General features: G+C 43.8%; 1 protein-coding gene across 1 annotated transcript in view; it reads right to left on the bottom strand.

The window, feature by feature from the left end:
• Nucleotides 1–15593, bottom strand: part of OPHN1 (oligophrenin 1) — a 279239-nt gene that overhangs the window by 161957 nt on the left and 101689 nt on the right. The window lies entirely within an intron of this gene.

The following is a 15593-nucleotide window of genomic DNA, read 5'->3' as shown; positions in this document are numbered from 1 at the left end:
CTGTGTCTTTGAGGCAGCTTTCCATTATGCCATGTTGACTCTCTTCTAGGAGGAGAGCAATTTGGAAATGTGGCACGGGGCCAGTCGCCCAGACAGCAGCTGAGGCACAGGAGTAAAGCCACTATCACTCAACAGGGCCTAGGGTCGTGCAGGGAGGCTCTGTGTCTTCTGTGCTGCCTCAGAAGACACTTGATAATCATCATCAGCCCATCTATCCCAAGCAGTGGGCCTAACCCTTCCTTTTTTAACCCCTTCTCTACCCCTACAAAAACTCTTCTTTGTGGTCTTAGCTTTCCTCATCAGCTCCAGATCATTCTGAACTTCAGCTCCCAATAGGCCCCACACTATGCTCTTGTGTTCATTTTTTGTTATTTGCCCTTAATTCTCTCTTCTGCACTTTCAAGTGAAAAATCTAAGTGACTTCATCACCCCTCTCTCATTTTTCCTTCTCCCTGAAATGATTTCTCTCTGTGTCCTCAGAAATTCATTCTTACGTCATTCATCCCTCGAGGAGTGACGTCCTCTGCAGAACATCATTAGTCCACAGGATCCTACTTTCCTGCCTCTTGAACCTCTCCTAAAATCTAGAGTGCATCTCAGTCTGGGCCTGGTTGTCTTCTCTTCCATCATAAACTCTAGGAGAGAGTGATCACTTCCCCCAAGATGCCCATCATCCCCACCCCAGCAACTGGTTCCTCCCTATCGGCAGGCATCAATCCCTTTGCTGGTTCTTCTGCCTACTGAAGGATAAAATGAGCATCAAGAGAGATCAAGAAAATAGTGGCTGCTCTGCTTTTGGCAGAGGGAGAGAGCTCCTGCCGATGTTCCCCATCACCATGGCACCATGCCCCCACTCCCCACAACTCTTCACCTACTTCTTCTTTCTATCTACAGGGTATGTACTATTTTCCATTGGAGTTCCTCACACAAGTTTACCTCCTCCATATACTATGCTGTTCCTGTCCCACCTCCCTGCCCTTCTGCCCAGCCTTTTCTTTTGAATATTGTATACTCATCTTGAGAAGCAACCCAGTATCATTCTACCTGGGTCACACAGGGGCTGTGTGACCCTGGGCAAATCACTTAACATATCTGTGCTTGAGGCTACTCTCTAAGAGTAAAAGTTTTGGAGAAGATGCCAATCTGCATTCATATAGAGTTCTCTCAGCTGACAACTCCTTATCCCAATGAAATCCCAGGTCCATTGCCTATTCCAAGAGTGGGGAACTTGCAGGCCTCGAGGCCACATGTGGCCCTCTAGGTCCTCAAGTGCGGCTCTTTGACCGAATCCAAACTTCACAGAACAAATCTCCCTTCATAAAACGATTTGTTCTGTAAAAACTTGGACTCAGCCAAAAGGCTGCACCCAAGGACCTAGAAGGCCACATGTGGCCTCAAGGCCTGCAGGTTCCCCATCCCCACTACCTATTCCCTATATTTGCCTAGAGTCATATTCCAGACATAGATTAAATTCTACCATCCCACCTACTAGAATAAGCTCCATGAAGGGAGGGAAGACAAGAAGAAAGAGGAGGAGGACAAAGAGCTGATGATTACATAGTACTTTCAGGACTGCAAAAAAAGCATTACATCAAGAGTTCTTAACCTTTTTGCATCAAGGACCCCTTTGAGAATCTGGTGAAGCCTATGGACCCCCCCCTTTTCAGAATTATGTTTTTAAATGCATTTTAAAAAATACATAGTATTATGAAGGAAACACATTCTACTGAAATATGATTATCCAAATACAATTTAAGACAAGTTCATGGACCTCAGGTTAAGAATTCCTGCTTGAAATATATTATCTCCTCACAACAATGTTCTCATTATTCCCATTTTACAGAAAAGGAAACTGAGATTAAGTGAGTTGCCCATAGTCACACAGCGAGCAGGATTCAAAATCAGAGCTGAGCCAGTAACCTAGTCCACTAACTCCAGGTCCAGCTGTCAGGAACCAGCGACCTCTGACCCAGGCACGCCAAAGAGAAAAGGGAAGAGTTTAGAAGGCTTTTTTGAAGACACAGCTGCCGCTGTCCTTGCGACAACAGGGGGAATCTCTGCCAACACTTCAGCACTCTGTTGCGCCTCCAAATCTCGGGCAGCTCACAGCACATCCAGGCACACCAGACTCCTCCAGGGACAGACACAGTGCAAGGGAACAGAAAGAAACATGGAGGAAATCATCAAAGAACAACCAGTTCCCCTTCTTGGCTGGCGCTCTCTCTCTCTCTCTCTCTCTCTCTCTCTCTCTCTCTCTCTCTCTCTCTCTCTCTCTCTGTCTCCCCTCCTAGCCAGTTCTACAAGCAGCAACTGGTCCAGGGACCAGCCTCAGATACCAACCCAACCTAGAGATTCTGGTTTGCCTTTTTCTCCTGGCAGCCTCTAAGCTGGAGAGAGATTGGTACAGTCTTCATGGATACTAGCAGTAGCTGCAATTTGTCATCTCCCAATTCAGCTGTCCTAGCTTGTAGGGCGTCTCCCACAAAAAAAAAAAAAAACAGGACAGCAGTCAATTTGGGCAGCATGCCACCTATCACATAAAAGGTTTATACTACTCCCCTCACCTCCCTGGGTACAGATTTTGACTTTTTATTCTAGTAGGATCAGAGATCTTGAGTAGGAAGGGATTTTGGAGGCCATTCCAACCTCTCATTTAACACAGAAGGAAACTGAGGCACAGAGAAGATTCTACATCTAGAGCTGGAAAGGATTTTAGAGGCCATAGAGTCCAACTTCCTCATTTTTCAGAAGAGGAAACTGAGACCCAAGGAGGTATCAGTGGGGGTTGGGGTAGGGGGGAACTTGAACCCAGGTCTTCCTGACCAGGCGGCCAACTCTCTATCAACTATACTACAATGCTTCTGTAGCACAGGATACATTTATATGTTCTCACCTCATGTACTTTATACCTAACAGTACATACAGGTGAGAAAACCGGTCAGAGGTCAAGGTACTCAGAAGAGAGTTCGATCAAGTGGCTCCCACAGCTATCTAGCCAGGGGCCTAGCCTTCACCAGTGCACCTCCTCTGGTGACATGGGCGAAAGACACTAGCACTTTTCTGCTTCTTGCTTGTTCTGAATCAGTTCTCACCCAACATTTACACTTAGCAAACAGCCAGCTTATCTTACTATGTACAGAAGTCAAGCAGCTCGGTTTCATTGCTTTCTGGGACCAAGGAAAAGGAGATGGGGAAGGCAACATGACCTATTCCTTTTAACTAAAACATGCTTATAATAGGAGTAGGGCCACATAAAACTTTGCCAGGTAATTTAGCTGGAACTTCAGAACTCCCTGGGGATTCGATTACCGTCTTGTTTCTTTCCCATTTCCAAAAGCACTTTGTTTCAGGCAATTAGAACCTAGAAACCTGGAATGGACCACATTTCAGACAAACTCTGTGGTAACTGGGGAAGGCAGTCCAGGTTATCATGGCTTCCCACCGTTTCCACCTTTAGAATTAGACTTCCCCTAAAACATTTCCCCTACAAATCACTGACACAAATGAAATAAAATTAGCAGCATGCCAGCCCGGCGTCCATATTTCATCACAAGAAAGAACACAAAACTGGCCATGTTTATGGAAAACAATCCTATCGCCTACAACTTTCCACAGGCCGAGCTCACTGATGTCTTTGGCCAGTCATGGCCGGTCAGGAGGCCCTTGAGGAAGGAGTTCACCATTTGCTCTCTGGTACACCCCAGAAACCTTAATAAAGATCTTAATTGCTTCTCTGTTGACCCATAACATGAATTTCAAGGGGCAGACTTTTTTAAGGAGAGGAGTAATTATAGAACTATAGGTTGTACTCACTCCCTCTCCTATTCTCCTCACCTAAGCCTTCCTGCCCTTATAGATTCAATTCAGCAAACCAATCAGTCAATAAGCTCTTATCAAGCACCTCCTTTCTGGGCACTGTGCTAGATGCTGGGTATACAGACACAAAAATGAACCAGTCTTTACCTTCAAGCAGCTAACACATTAACCAAGCAGCAAGCATTTACTAAGTTCCCACTATATGTCAGACACTCTACTGGGTACTAGGGATGTTGCTGCCTGTCTTTCGTTTTGGAAGAGGACCAATGACATCTTGCAATTGACTTGCAGGTGAACTGGATGCAAGTGAAGCAGAGTTGTACAAAGTTGTCAACCTCACTCTCTCTTCCAGAGTCATTAAAGTCCAATGGTAAGGCAAAAGTCAAGATGACCGGCGATGGCTGGGGATGCAGTGGATGACCTTGGCATCTTCGATGCCTGTCCAAACTCTAAGTGTTCCACAGAACCTGCTCCAGCCACTTTATGTGTCTACTTTTTTTCCTCTCAAAACTATCCCTCCGTTTGTACCGCTGATCCACCCATATTTTGCTGATTTTGTAGGGGACCCTAAAAGTACAAAGAAGCAAATGTCCTGGAGATCTTTGATTATTTACTTTGCCCTAGAAAAAGGTTTCACAAGCTCCTACAGATAAGAGAATAGCCCTCTCCTCCCTTAGAGCATCATTGAAGGACCTACTTTACAATGGATGGATACCTCCATTCCTTATATCCTCCAACCAACCTAACCATGGAAACATCTGGATAAATAATCAGGTACCTCAGACCTTTTTGCTTTTGTTTATTAATCTCCCAGCTGTCTTCTTCCTTTTCCCCTCTAAAACAATCACTTAGAAAAAAATGTCAGGCAAAAACAAACAAAAAAAACCCACCCTGTGATTCATTATTTTGACTGCTGATCATGATATTGACCGAGACGGTGGAAATAGACAAAACAGACTAGCAAAGTGCTGCATTTGCTGTATGGTTTTAGTTAGAAGATCACTGGTATCAAAATAAGAAAATACATAGATGTATATTCCTTTATACTCTATTTGTTCAACTGTGCCAACGCTCAGTGAATCAACAGGCACTGATTAGGTGCTTACAATGTACCAGACACTAAGGATAGAATGAAAGTAAAAATAGCCCCTGCCCTCACTTGCAAATGGGAGATGCAACCTGTAAATAACTAGGTGGATACAAGATAGAGAGTAGATGGAAGGTGAGAGCAGAAGGGAAGGCACAACTAGTTGGGAAGAGCAAGAAAGACCTGCAGAAGGCAGGTTTTGACCCAAGTGTTGAAGGAAACCAAGGAAGCTAAGGGAGAGCATTCCAGGCACAAGGGTGGGGGGGGGCAGCATTGCAAAGGTATTGGAGGCAGGAAATGTTCAGTGTAACCAGATCATAGAGTTTGTGGGAGCAAAGTATAAGATGACTCAAAAGGTAGAAAGGGGTCAGGTGGTGAAGGACTTTCTTCTTGCCGTCACTGATCCGTCATTTTGGAAGAGGACCAATGCCATCACAGCTGATGCCTTGACTTGTGAGTGAATTAGATTTAAGTGAAGCAGAGCTGCACAAAGTTGTCACCCTTAAATGCCGAACAGAGGATTTCATGTCTGATCCTGCGAGTTGGTTATAGGGAGCCACTGGAATTTACTGAATAGGGGGTGACATGGGCAGACCTGTTGCTATTTTTCTTCAGCTGTTCCAATTGTGTCCAACTTTGTTACCCCATTTGGGGTTTTCTTGGCAGAGACACTGGCTTAGTTTGCCATTTCTTTCTCCAGCTTATTTTACAGATGAGGAAACTGAGGCAGACAGGGTAAAGTGACTTGCCCAGGGTCACATAGCCAGTAAGTGTCTGAGGCCAGATTTGAACTCAGGAAGATGAGTCTTCCTGACTCCAGGCCCAGTGCGCTATCCACTGCAGTACCACCTATCTGCCCCTACTGTGTAGGAAAATCAATTTGGCAGCTGAGTGGAGAAACGATTGAAGAGAAGAGACTTGAGGCCGAGAGGCCTTCAGAAGGCTATTGCAGTAGTTCAGGCAAGAGGCTCAGAGGGTTTGTACTAATATGGTGGTTTCATGACTTGAGAGAGAGGGAAGTACACAAGAGATGTTGTAAAGATAGAAATGGCAAGATTAGCCACTGGACTAGACATGTGAGCTGAGCAAGAGTGAGGAGCTGAGGGGGACACGTAGGTTGTGAGCTTAGACGACAGGGACAATGGTGCTACTCTTGATCATTAATGTTGCATTACTAAGGTTAAGAGGGTCTTTCCTGTCCATGAAAATTTTAAGTGGGGGAAGGGGAAGGAATAGGCTACTGGACTAAGCACTGTTTACATACATTATCTCATTTGATCCTCATAACAACCCCGCAAAGTAGGGGCTGTTATTATCTCTACTTTACAGTTGAGGAAAGTCAGGCAAATAGCAATTAAGTGACTTGCCCACTTATAGCTAGAAAGTGTCAGAGGCTGGATTTGAATTCAAGTCTTCCCAATTCTAGGCCCAGAGCTCCATCCATTGCTCCACCAGCTGCCCATAGGTAAGAGTAACCAAAATCTCCCCTGCTGCCCCAAGTGAATGGGTAGAGAAGAATGTCTCCTCAAAGACTCCAGCCCAAGTTGGGGAATGAGGGAGGTGGGGGGGGAGGGGGAGAAACCTAGGCCAAGACTGAAACCAAGACCTCTCCTTTCCCCCAGCACTGTTCCTTCTCAGGGATTTTCTGAAATGCTATCTCTCCTGGATTGCTACTTACTGGAAATCCCCAGTTCCAGCTCACTCAGTGCTTTTACAGAAGACCCAGGGCATAATGAAATCTCTCAATCAACTGGAGCAGACTTCCTTTCTGGCATAATTTCACCTCAACCAAGGGCTTTCAAAGACTTTTCACACTTAGTCTAAAGCCTAGGAATGACACTGATGGAGCTCATTACTTACTTTAAGGGTGGAGTGACTGATTTGATTTGCTCAATCACCCTACCCTTACATATATGGAAATAAATGTGATATAAAAACAAAAGATGTGAAGAAAAACAAAAAATGGAAAACTTAAATGTCCACAGCTAGGTTAGGAATTCCATTCATTCTGCACTGCCTGGCACTCAAGGCCTTCCACAAAATTGCCTTACTCCATCTTTCTAGCCAAATACCTGCCATGTTCTAGCCAAACAGGATTTCAGACTAGCCCCCAACCCATCCACCTATGCCTTAGGCCTTTCTTATGCCATGTTCTATGACTCAAATGCCCTCTCTGAAAGATGAGTAGGAGACGGGGGCAAAGTCCTACTCAAGCACCACTTCCTCCATGAGGCCTCCCTTAATATTTGAGGGTCAAAGTAATATCTTCTTTCTCAAAGCCCCCACAAGCTGTAGACAGACCTCTTTATGAACAAGTTGATCCTGAGGCCTTGGAGACCACAACAGTGGAAGGCCCTATCAAGTTAGACAGGCCTTGAGGCCTGGCACATATGTGTTGTGTGAAGATTAGGCCAAGTTGACAAAGGCCCATCCCCGGTGGCAGCTAGCAAGTGATGAACTAAAGGTCATCAGCAACTCACTGACTATTACGGATTTGCAGTCTTCATCCAGTAGAGGGAGTAGCGTCACTAATGGAATCACAGATCTTTAAAAGAAAAGGATTCTCCTAATCTGCAGATATATCATCTCCTTCTTTGACTGTAAGTTTCCTATGGGCAGGCACCTCATCTTAGACTCCATATGATTGGCTTAATAAATATACAGTGAATGGATCAACAGAACACAGCACATATGGAAAAGCCACCTGGATGCACAGCTAACTAGACACACACAGTTACATTTGGTTTTGTCAACTCAACAAACAGACATGAAATCCTTATTAAGGGCAAAGTATCATGCTCAGCAGCAGGGATGCAAAGATAGACATAACACACCTTACTCTCATTGAGTTGATAGCTGGGGAAGACACATGAACACCAAGAGCTATGATGCAAAGGCAAGCAACACTCGTGGAAAAAGAGATGGCCAAGCAAAGTGCTATGTGAAATCTGAGGAGGACTGGGTGACCTTGGACAAGTCCCTTCCCCTCCCTGGGCCTCAAGTTTCCTCTGTAAAATGAGGGGGTTGGACTAGGTAGCCTCTGAGGACCCTTGTAGCTCCAGATCTAGGGTGTTGTGTGTGACCTTGGACAAGCCCCTTCCCTTCCCTGGGCCTCAGTTTCCCCTTCTGTAAAATGAGGGATTTGGACTAGGTGGCCTCTGAGGGTCTTGCCAGCTCTAAATTAGTGGTGCTCTCTATGATTACTCCCAAGATGAGTTGTGGAGAAAGGGAGGAAAGGTCAGGAAAGGTTTCACATGAGGAAGCTGATGAAATCCAACTCCCAGTTACCGTTGCACTTAAAAAGAAAATGAAAGGGGGGAAATCTAGAGTCATCTGGAACCTGTTCTGCAACTTAAAGTCTCAGAGACATGCCTGGAGCACTGAGAAGTTAAGTCCCTTGCCCAGAGTCCAGGATATACTGGAGGCTGAACTTGAACCCTGGTCTTGCCAACTCCAGGGCTGGCTCTTCCTCCACTATGCTACAGCTGCCTCTGTCCATGCAGCCATAGGTGAAAGGTAAACTGGGCTTAAAGTGAAAAGATCTGGGTGTGAATTCTGTCTCTTCCACTAGTGAGCTGTGTGACTGGGCACAAGTACTTCCCCCTCTGAGCCTCAGTTCCCTCATCTGTAAAAGGAAGAGGCTAGACTAGATGTTCTCAAAGGTCTCTCTAAGCTAACATTTTTTAAATTAAATTTGTTCATTTTTAGTTTTCAACATTCACTTCTATAAGACTTTGAGTTCTAAATTTTCCCCCTTCTACACTTTTCCTCCCTCCCCAAGGCGGCGTGTAATCTGATATAAGCTATACATGTACAATCATATTGAACATGTTTCCATATTAGTCGAGTTGTGAAAGAAGAATCAGAACAAAAGGGGGAAACCACCAGAAAGAAAAAACAAACAACAAAAGAGCAAATAATCTGCTTCGATCTGCATTCAGACTCCACAGTTCTTTCTCTGGATGTGGATAGCATTTTCCGTCATGAGTCTTTTGGAGTTGTCTTAGATTATTGCATTGCTAAGAAAAGCTAAGTCTATTAAGGTTGGTCATCACACAATGTGCCTGTTACTGTGTACAATGTTCTCCTGGTTCTGCTCACTTCACTCAGCATCAGTTCATGTAAGACTTTCCAGGTTTTTCTGAAATCCTGCTCATCATTTCTTATGGAACAATAGTATTCCATCACATTCATATACTACAACTTGTTCGGCCATTCCCCAATTGATGGGCATCCCTTCAACTTCCAATTCTTGGCCACCAAAAAAAGATCACCACTAACAGTTTATGATTTTCCCTGGACATGCATGTATGTACACATTAGTCTCTCTTCTGAGCTCCAATCTCATGTTATCAACTGCCTGTCAGATATTTCCAAATTCAACTTGTCCAAAACAGATCTCATTCTCTTGCCCCCGAAACCCACCCCCTTCAGAACTTCCCTCTTTCTGTCCAAGGAACCACCATTCTCCCAGGTTCTCAACCTCTGTATCATCCCAACTCCCCTCTTTTCCTCACCTCCTCTACATCCAATCAATTCAAACTTTGTCATGTCTTCCTCCACATCTCTAGCTTACAACCCCTTTCTCTCTACTCACACAGCCCCTACCCTATATTTTAGCCCTGTCTGGACACAAGAAATTAAATGGGAATTTTGGGGGCATTTTGCAGAAGCCACAGACAATAAATGAAGGCCAGCAGATGACATAGAACCTATGACCAAATGCCCAAATTTTACAATAAGGTACTGTAAACACCCCATAGAAGAAAAAAAGAAAATTCAGACATCTTCTCCAGTACAAAGTGAGAGCCAAAACATTTTATGTGGATTTTCCAGACCATGGGGGCACTGCGCCCTTAACCCCCACCATGCGGAAGGGATAACTGCACCAAATCCTCTCTTTTGTATTGAAAGCCCTTCACAACATGGTTCCACCCTCCCTTTCTAGCCTCATCACATATTACTCCCCTGCATACATGTTATAGACTACTGGCCTTCTTGTTCCTCACACATGACACTCCATTTCCTTGCCTTTGTATGATCCATCTGGCCCCCATGACTGGAATGCCCTCTTTCCTCGCTGATCCTTCTTAGAATACCTCATTTCCTTCAAAGTTGTTCAAGTACTCCCTTTTACATGAAATTTTTCCTAATTCCTAACCCTTCCAGCTGCTAGTGTACACACACACACACACACACACACACACACACACACACACACACACATTGACACACACAGTGGTCTCTGCAGACAGTTCACTTTTCCTTCTCATCAGAATTTTCTGTTTGTTTCCTCAGAATTTGATTTGTATGAGCCATGATCTCTCCCTATGCAAATTTTTATAGTCAATTGCTTCTGGCTATCCTTTCTCCTGATGATTTGACATCTATTCTACCCAAATCTATTGCTTCTGGCTATCCTTTCTCCTGATGATTTGACATCTATTCTACCCAAATCTATTGCTTCTGGCTATCCTTTCTCCTGATGATTTGACATCTATTCTACCCAAATCTAGGATACATGGCAGATCCAGCTTTCCTCTCCTTCTCTATCATGAATTTGAAGATGGAGTGGCTCCTTTCCCCCAAGGTTCCCATCATTTCTACTTTAGCATTCCTCTTTGTTGGTGAGAATTAGTTGCAGAGTCAAATTTCCCCCTCATGGTTTCCTCCATCTTTTGAAGGATGAAATTATCATGAGGGCTAGCCAAGAATTTATTAGCTGCTCTGCTTTTGGCAGAGAAAGAGCTCCAGCAGATGTCCACATAACTGAAGTCCCTCATCACTGCTAGATCATGCCTCTGGGCCAGGCTTATGATCTATTTCCCTAACTCCTCATCTATTTCTTCCTTCTGTCCCAACGGTCTGCAGTATACTCCCAGGATAGTATAACCTCTGTTTCTTCCTTCCTTGATCTTTATCCAAATGTCCTCTACCACGCTTCCTCCTCCCTGCCCCTGCTTCTGAGTTTCCTTACTTAAGCACATCATTTTAATATATAAGGATACTCATGAGAATTCTTAACCAAAGGAGGGACAGAGATGATCATAAAAGATAAAACAGACTATTTTTATTATATAAAATTTGAAAACTCTTCCAAAAAGGAAATCAAATCAACTAGAAGAAAAACTGCCAAGTGAGGGGCAGGGGAATTTTAATCAAATACCCCTGATAAAAGTCTAATATCTAACATATATAGAAGATGGATAAAAAAAGACTAAAAGCCTTTCACAGATCATATGGGGGTGGCAAATATAGAGCTAGAAGGACGCTCAGAGGTCATCTACTCTAAACATCTTATTTTACAGGGGATAAAACCGCCCAACTTTACTTGTCCAACATCACACAGCTAGTAAGTGGCAGAGCCCAGATTTGAACACAGATCTCCTAGACTCCAAATTCAGCATTCTTTCCACTGTACTACACTGCCTCTAATAAATAAGCAGTTAAAGACTATGTCTATGATACCTATTCCCCAACAGATAAGAGATCAAAAGTTATGAACAAACATCTTCAACAAGAAGAAATGCAAACTATCGCTAACTATATAAAAATGTTCAGTCATTAAAAATACAAGAAATATACATTTAAAATCTCTGAGGTTTCAAGGCATATCCTTCAAATTGTCAAAGAATGAAAGACAGAAACAGTGTTGGAGGGGCTATAGGAAGACAGGCATACTAACACTATCAGTAGAGCTGTGAATGGATCCAACCATTTGAGAAAATAATATTAAGTTATGTGAGAAGTGACTAAACTCCTTATATCCTTTGATGTAACAACTCAATCACTCAATCAACAAATATTTTAAGTGCCTATGATATGCCAGGTACTGTGGTGAGCACTGGACATACGAAGACAAAAAATAAATAGTCCCTGGTTCAAGGAGCTCACACCCTCAAGGTCAGCACTTCTTAAATTTGGTTTGCGACCAGAAGCACCAAAGGGGTCGCAGGTGGGAAAAGTTTAAGAAGCTCTACTCTAGGTGATAACACACACACATGTAAGCATATACAAAATAAAAATAAAATGATTTAGGGAAGAGAAACCTTTATCTAAGGCACTCAGGAAATGTAGTGCTCGAGCTGAGTTTAGAAGCAAACTAGGGATTCTAAGATGTGAAGATGAGGAGAGACTGCATTCTAGGCATGGGACAATGTGCAAATGGACAGAGATGGGAAATGGAGTATTACATGTGAAAAACAGCAAGGAGGGTAGTATAGCTAGACCACAGAGTGAATAAAGGGCAACTATATACTTTGTTGTCCAGTCCTTTTTCAGTTGTGTCTGACTCTCTGTGACCCCATTTGGGGTTTTCTTGGCAAAGATACTGGCTTGGTTTGCCATTTCCTTCTCCAGCTCATTTCACAGATGAGAAAATTGAGGCAAACAGGATGAAAGTGACTTGTCCAGGGTCACATAGCCAGTAAGTGTCTGAGGCCAGATTTGAACTCAGGAAGAGGAGTCTTCCTGACTCCAGGCCCAGGACTCTATCTACTGTAGCACCATATTGCTGCCCCACAAATGTATTTCATATTTATTAGCATAAAATTAAATGTGGGCTCCCCAACCAAACACTTCTGAATGAGTCTTCATACCCTAATTACCAAGTAAATAGTATCAATCACTAAAGATTATCTTTCTCATTTCTTGGGGTATCAAGTAGGAAGAAACTATTTGGTCAACATTTACATGTATAATTGGGCAGGTAGGCAGCACAGTGGATAGAGCTCTTGGCATGGAATCAGGAAGATCCATCTTCATGATTTCAAATCTGGCCTTAGACACTTAACTAGCTGTGTGACCCTGAACAAGTCACTTAACCCTATTTGCCTCAGTTCCCTCATCTATAAAATGAGCTAGAAAAGGAAACAGTAAACCACTCCACTATCTTTGCCCAAGAAAACCCCAGAAGGGATCACAAAGAGCCAGACATGACTGAAATGACTCAACAAGCTATATATAACCGTACAGAATAAGCCTGGAAATATAGGTGGGAGCTTGGTTGTAAAGGGCTTTAAGTACTAAGCAAGGGGGCAGCTAAGTGGTACAGTGGGGAGGACCCAAGTTCAAATATGGTCTCAAACACTTACTAGCTATGTGACCCTGGGCGAGTCACTTAACCCCAATTGCCTAAAAAAAAAATGGTAGGCAGAGGAATTTGTATTTTATCCTAAAGCAAATAGAGAACCACTAGAGTTTACTGAGTAGTAAATAAGCCTATTGGCCTACAGTCAGACTTGAACTTTAGGAAAATTACTTTGGTTGGTGTGTGGAGGGTGGCCTGGACTTCTGGCAGGGCCTTGTAGTCAGGAGGACCTGAGTTCATATCCAGGCTCCACACACTTACCAGCTGTGTGACCCTGAACAAGTCGTTTAACCTTGACACATGCACATACACTGAGGAAACATTATGGAAATAGAACTGAGAAGGCTTGGCAATGAATTCGATAAGTGGGAGGAATGAGACTAAAGAGTCAAAGATGACTCCAGGACAGCAAATCAGAGTGACTGAGAAGGTGGTGGTGGTGCCCTGGATAGAAACAGGGAAATTCAGAAGAAGAATGAGTTTGTGGGGAACAGGGAGAGGAGAGAATGAGTTCTGTTTGGGACCTGTTGAGTTTTTTGGTTTGTTTTTTTATTTGTTTGTTTGTTTTTTGGTGAGGCAATCGGGGTTAAGTGATTTGCCCAGGGTCACACAGCTAGGAAGTGTTATATATCTGAGGTCACATTTGAACTCAGGTCCTCCTGGCTCCAAGGCTGGAACTCTATCCACTGCGCCACCCAGCTGCCCCGACCTGCTGAGTTTTAGATGCCTACTGGACAGTGAGACTGAAATGTACAATAGGCAGTTGGTGATATGGAACAGGTCTCAGATTCGGTGAATGACAGGCAAAGTTCCCATGACTGAGAACTTCAAGAAAGAGAAGAACAAGAGAAAGGAGCCAAAGATAACAGGATGTCAAAAGGTAACAGAACGTCACGAGAAATGAACAGGGAAAGATTCAACCCTGAGGATCTAGAGAACATCAGAAAGTGATGGGGACAGACAGAAAGAACAGCATGCTGATCAGTGTGTGGCACTAAGCAAACCATTAGGCAATGAAATAACAAAGGCTCCAGCAAATGTCTGGCATTAAGAGGGTCATTAACCAGCAAAAACTGTTGGTAGCCTCCAAGTGTCACATAGCCAGGGTCATTACATTTTCCCTCTATGAAAACAGCAGCCAGAAATACATTCTATCCAAACACACTCACGTGTTTGAAAGCAGGTGCTGTGATCCAAATTGATCTGCAGAGAACCCTCCTGAAGAATCAGAAGCATGGAACAAAGTTGGAAGGGACCTTCGGCGTCATCCAGCCCAAGGGAATCCCCTCAACAACATGCCCAGCCTTTATTGGAAGACTTGGAGATGAAGAAGGCACTGCCTTCTGGGGCAGCCCATTCTACTGCGTTTGGCTAATTTTAATTGGTGGGAAGTTTTTCCTTATATTGAGCTGAAATCTACTCCCCTATAACCTCTACTTATTGGTTCCTAGGGGCAAAGAGAATCTTTGTAGCTCCTTTCCCATATGATAGCCCTTTGAATGCCTGAAGACAGTGATTATGTGCATGCATACACACACACACACACACACACAGAGTCTTTTTTCCTCTAAGCTAAATATCCCTAATCCTGTCCACTAACTCTTGGCTGGCATGATTCCTAGACATGTTGTTATGCTTATTGGACTCACCTGGATAAGCACTAACTTGGAGGAGGGGCTTAATGAACAAACAACACTTACTGGGTGGCAGAAGCAAACAAGCAAGTCATAGGCAAGGTAGAAACCAAGGCCTGGGTGAGATTGGAGTCAGAGCAGGGGGCAGGGAAGGACTCAGGCACCCTTCTTCTTAGGGTTCTCCAAGGACCCCAGCAGACTGCAAAACTAACAGTTCTGTCCTGCAAAGGCTTCTATGGGGAGCTCTCTTCTCCATCAATGACAATGTCAAAAACACCATTAGAACTCCAACATCAAAGCCCCAAAAACAAAGATGGGAAGAGCAGCAGGATTAGACCAAACCCACAGAGGACATCTGCACTAGAGGGGACACAGTTTTGAGGATACTGAGGGACCTAACCTCAAGATACCTGAAAGAGTGGAAGATACTCAATGCTTTGAAAACACTGTGGCCATTATTACTGCCAAGAAATGATGATCAAGAGTGCATCAATAATTGGTGTCCCATAGGCCTATTTTCTCAACTCTGGAAAATCGACCTGAGGATAATCTCTAGATGCCTCCAGGGCAGCCTTGATGAAGGTGTGAGAAGGAAACCAAACCTCCACAAGTGACAGTTGATAGCAGATCACAGAATTGCTCAAGAATACCAGCCCCCACTGAACTTATGGTTTGTTATCCACAAGAAACATCCTTGATTTTCAGCTATCCATTAGACTCTCTGCCATCAAGATGTTTCCCGTATGCACAGGCCAAAACCAAGCAAGAGATGCACCAGATGCACCTTGGTTTGCTGATCTTTGGATCATCGTAATTAAGGAAGGCATAAAACAGAGAAATGTATGCTGGCAAAAAGTATTGGCTACTGTCATGGAGGACAGCTGGCAGAGATTCCAAGTGCAAGAGAAATTCCTAGAGATGGTAAGGCTCTTCAGATGTTCCTGTTTGCATCTAGAATGGCATCTAG

The sequence above is a fragment of the Phascolarctos cinereus genome, unplaced genomic scaffold (assembly GCF_003287225.1).
Source record: "Phascolarctos cinereus isolate Bilbo 61053 unplaced genomic scaffold, phaCin_HiC Scaffold_8;HRSCAF=390, whole genome shotgun sequence".
Classification (NCBI taxonomy): domain Eukaryota; kingdom Metazoa; phylum Chordata; class Mammalia; order Diprotodontia; family Phascolarctidae; genus Phascolarctos; species Phascolarctos cinereus.
Note: the sequence above shows the minus strand (reverse complement) of the source record. Positions and strands in the feature narration are given on the sequence as shown.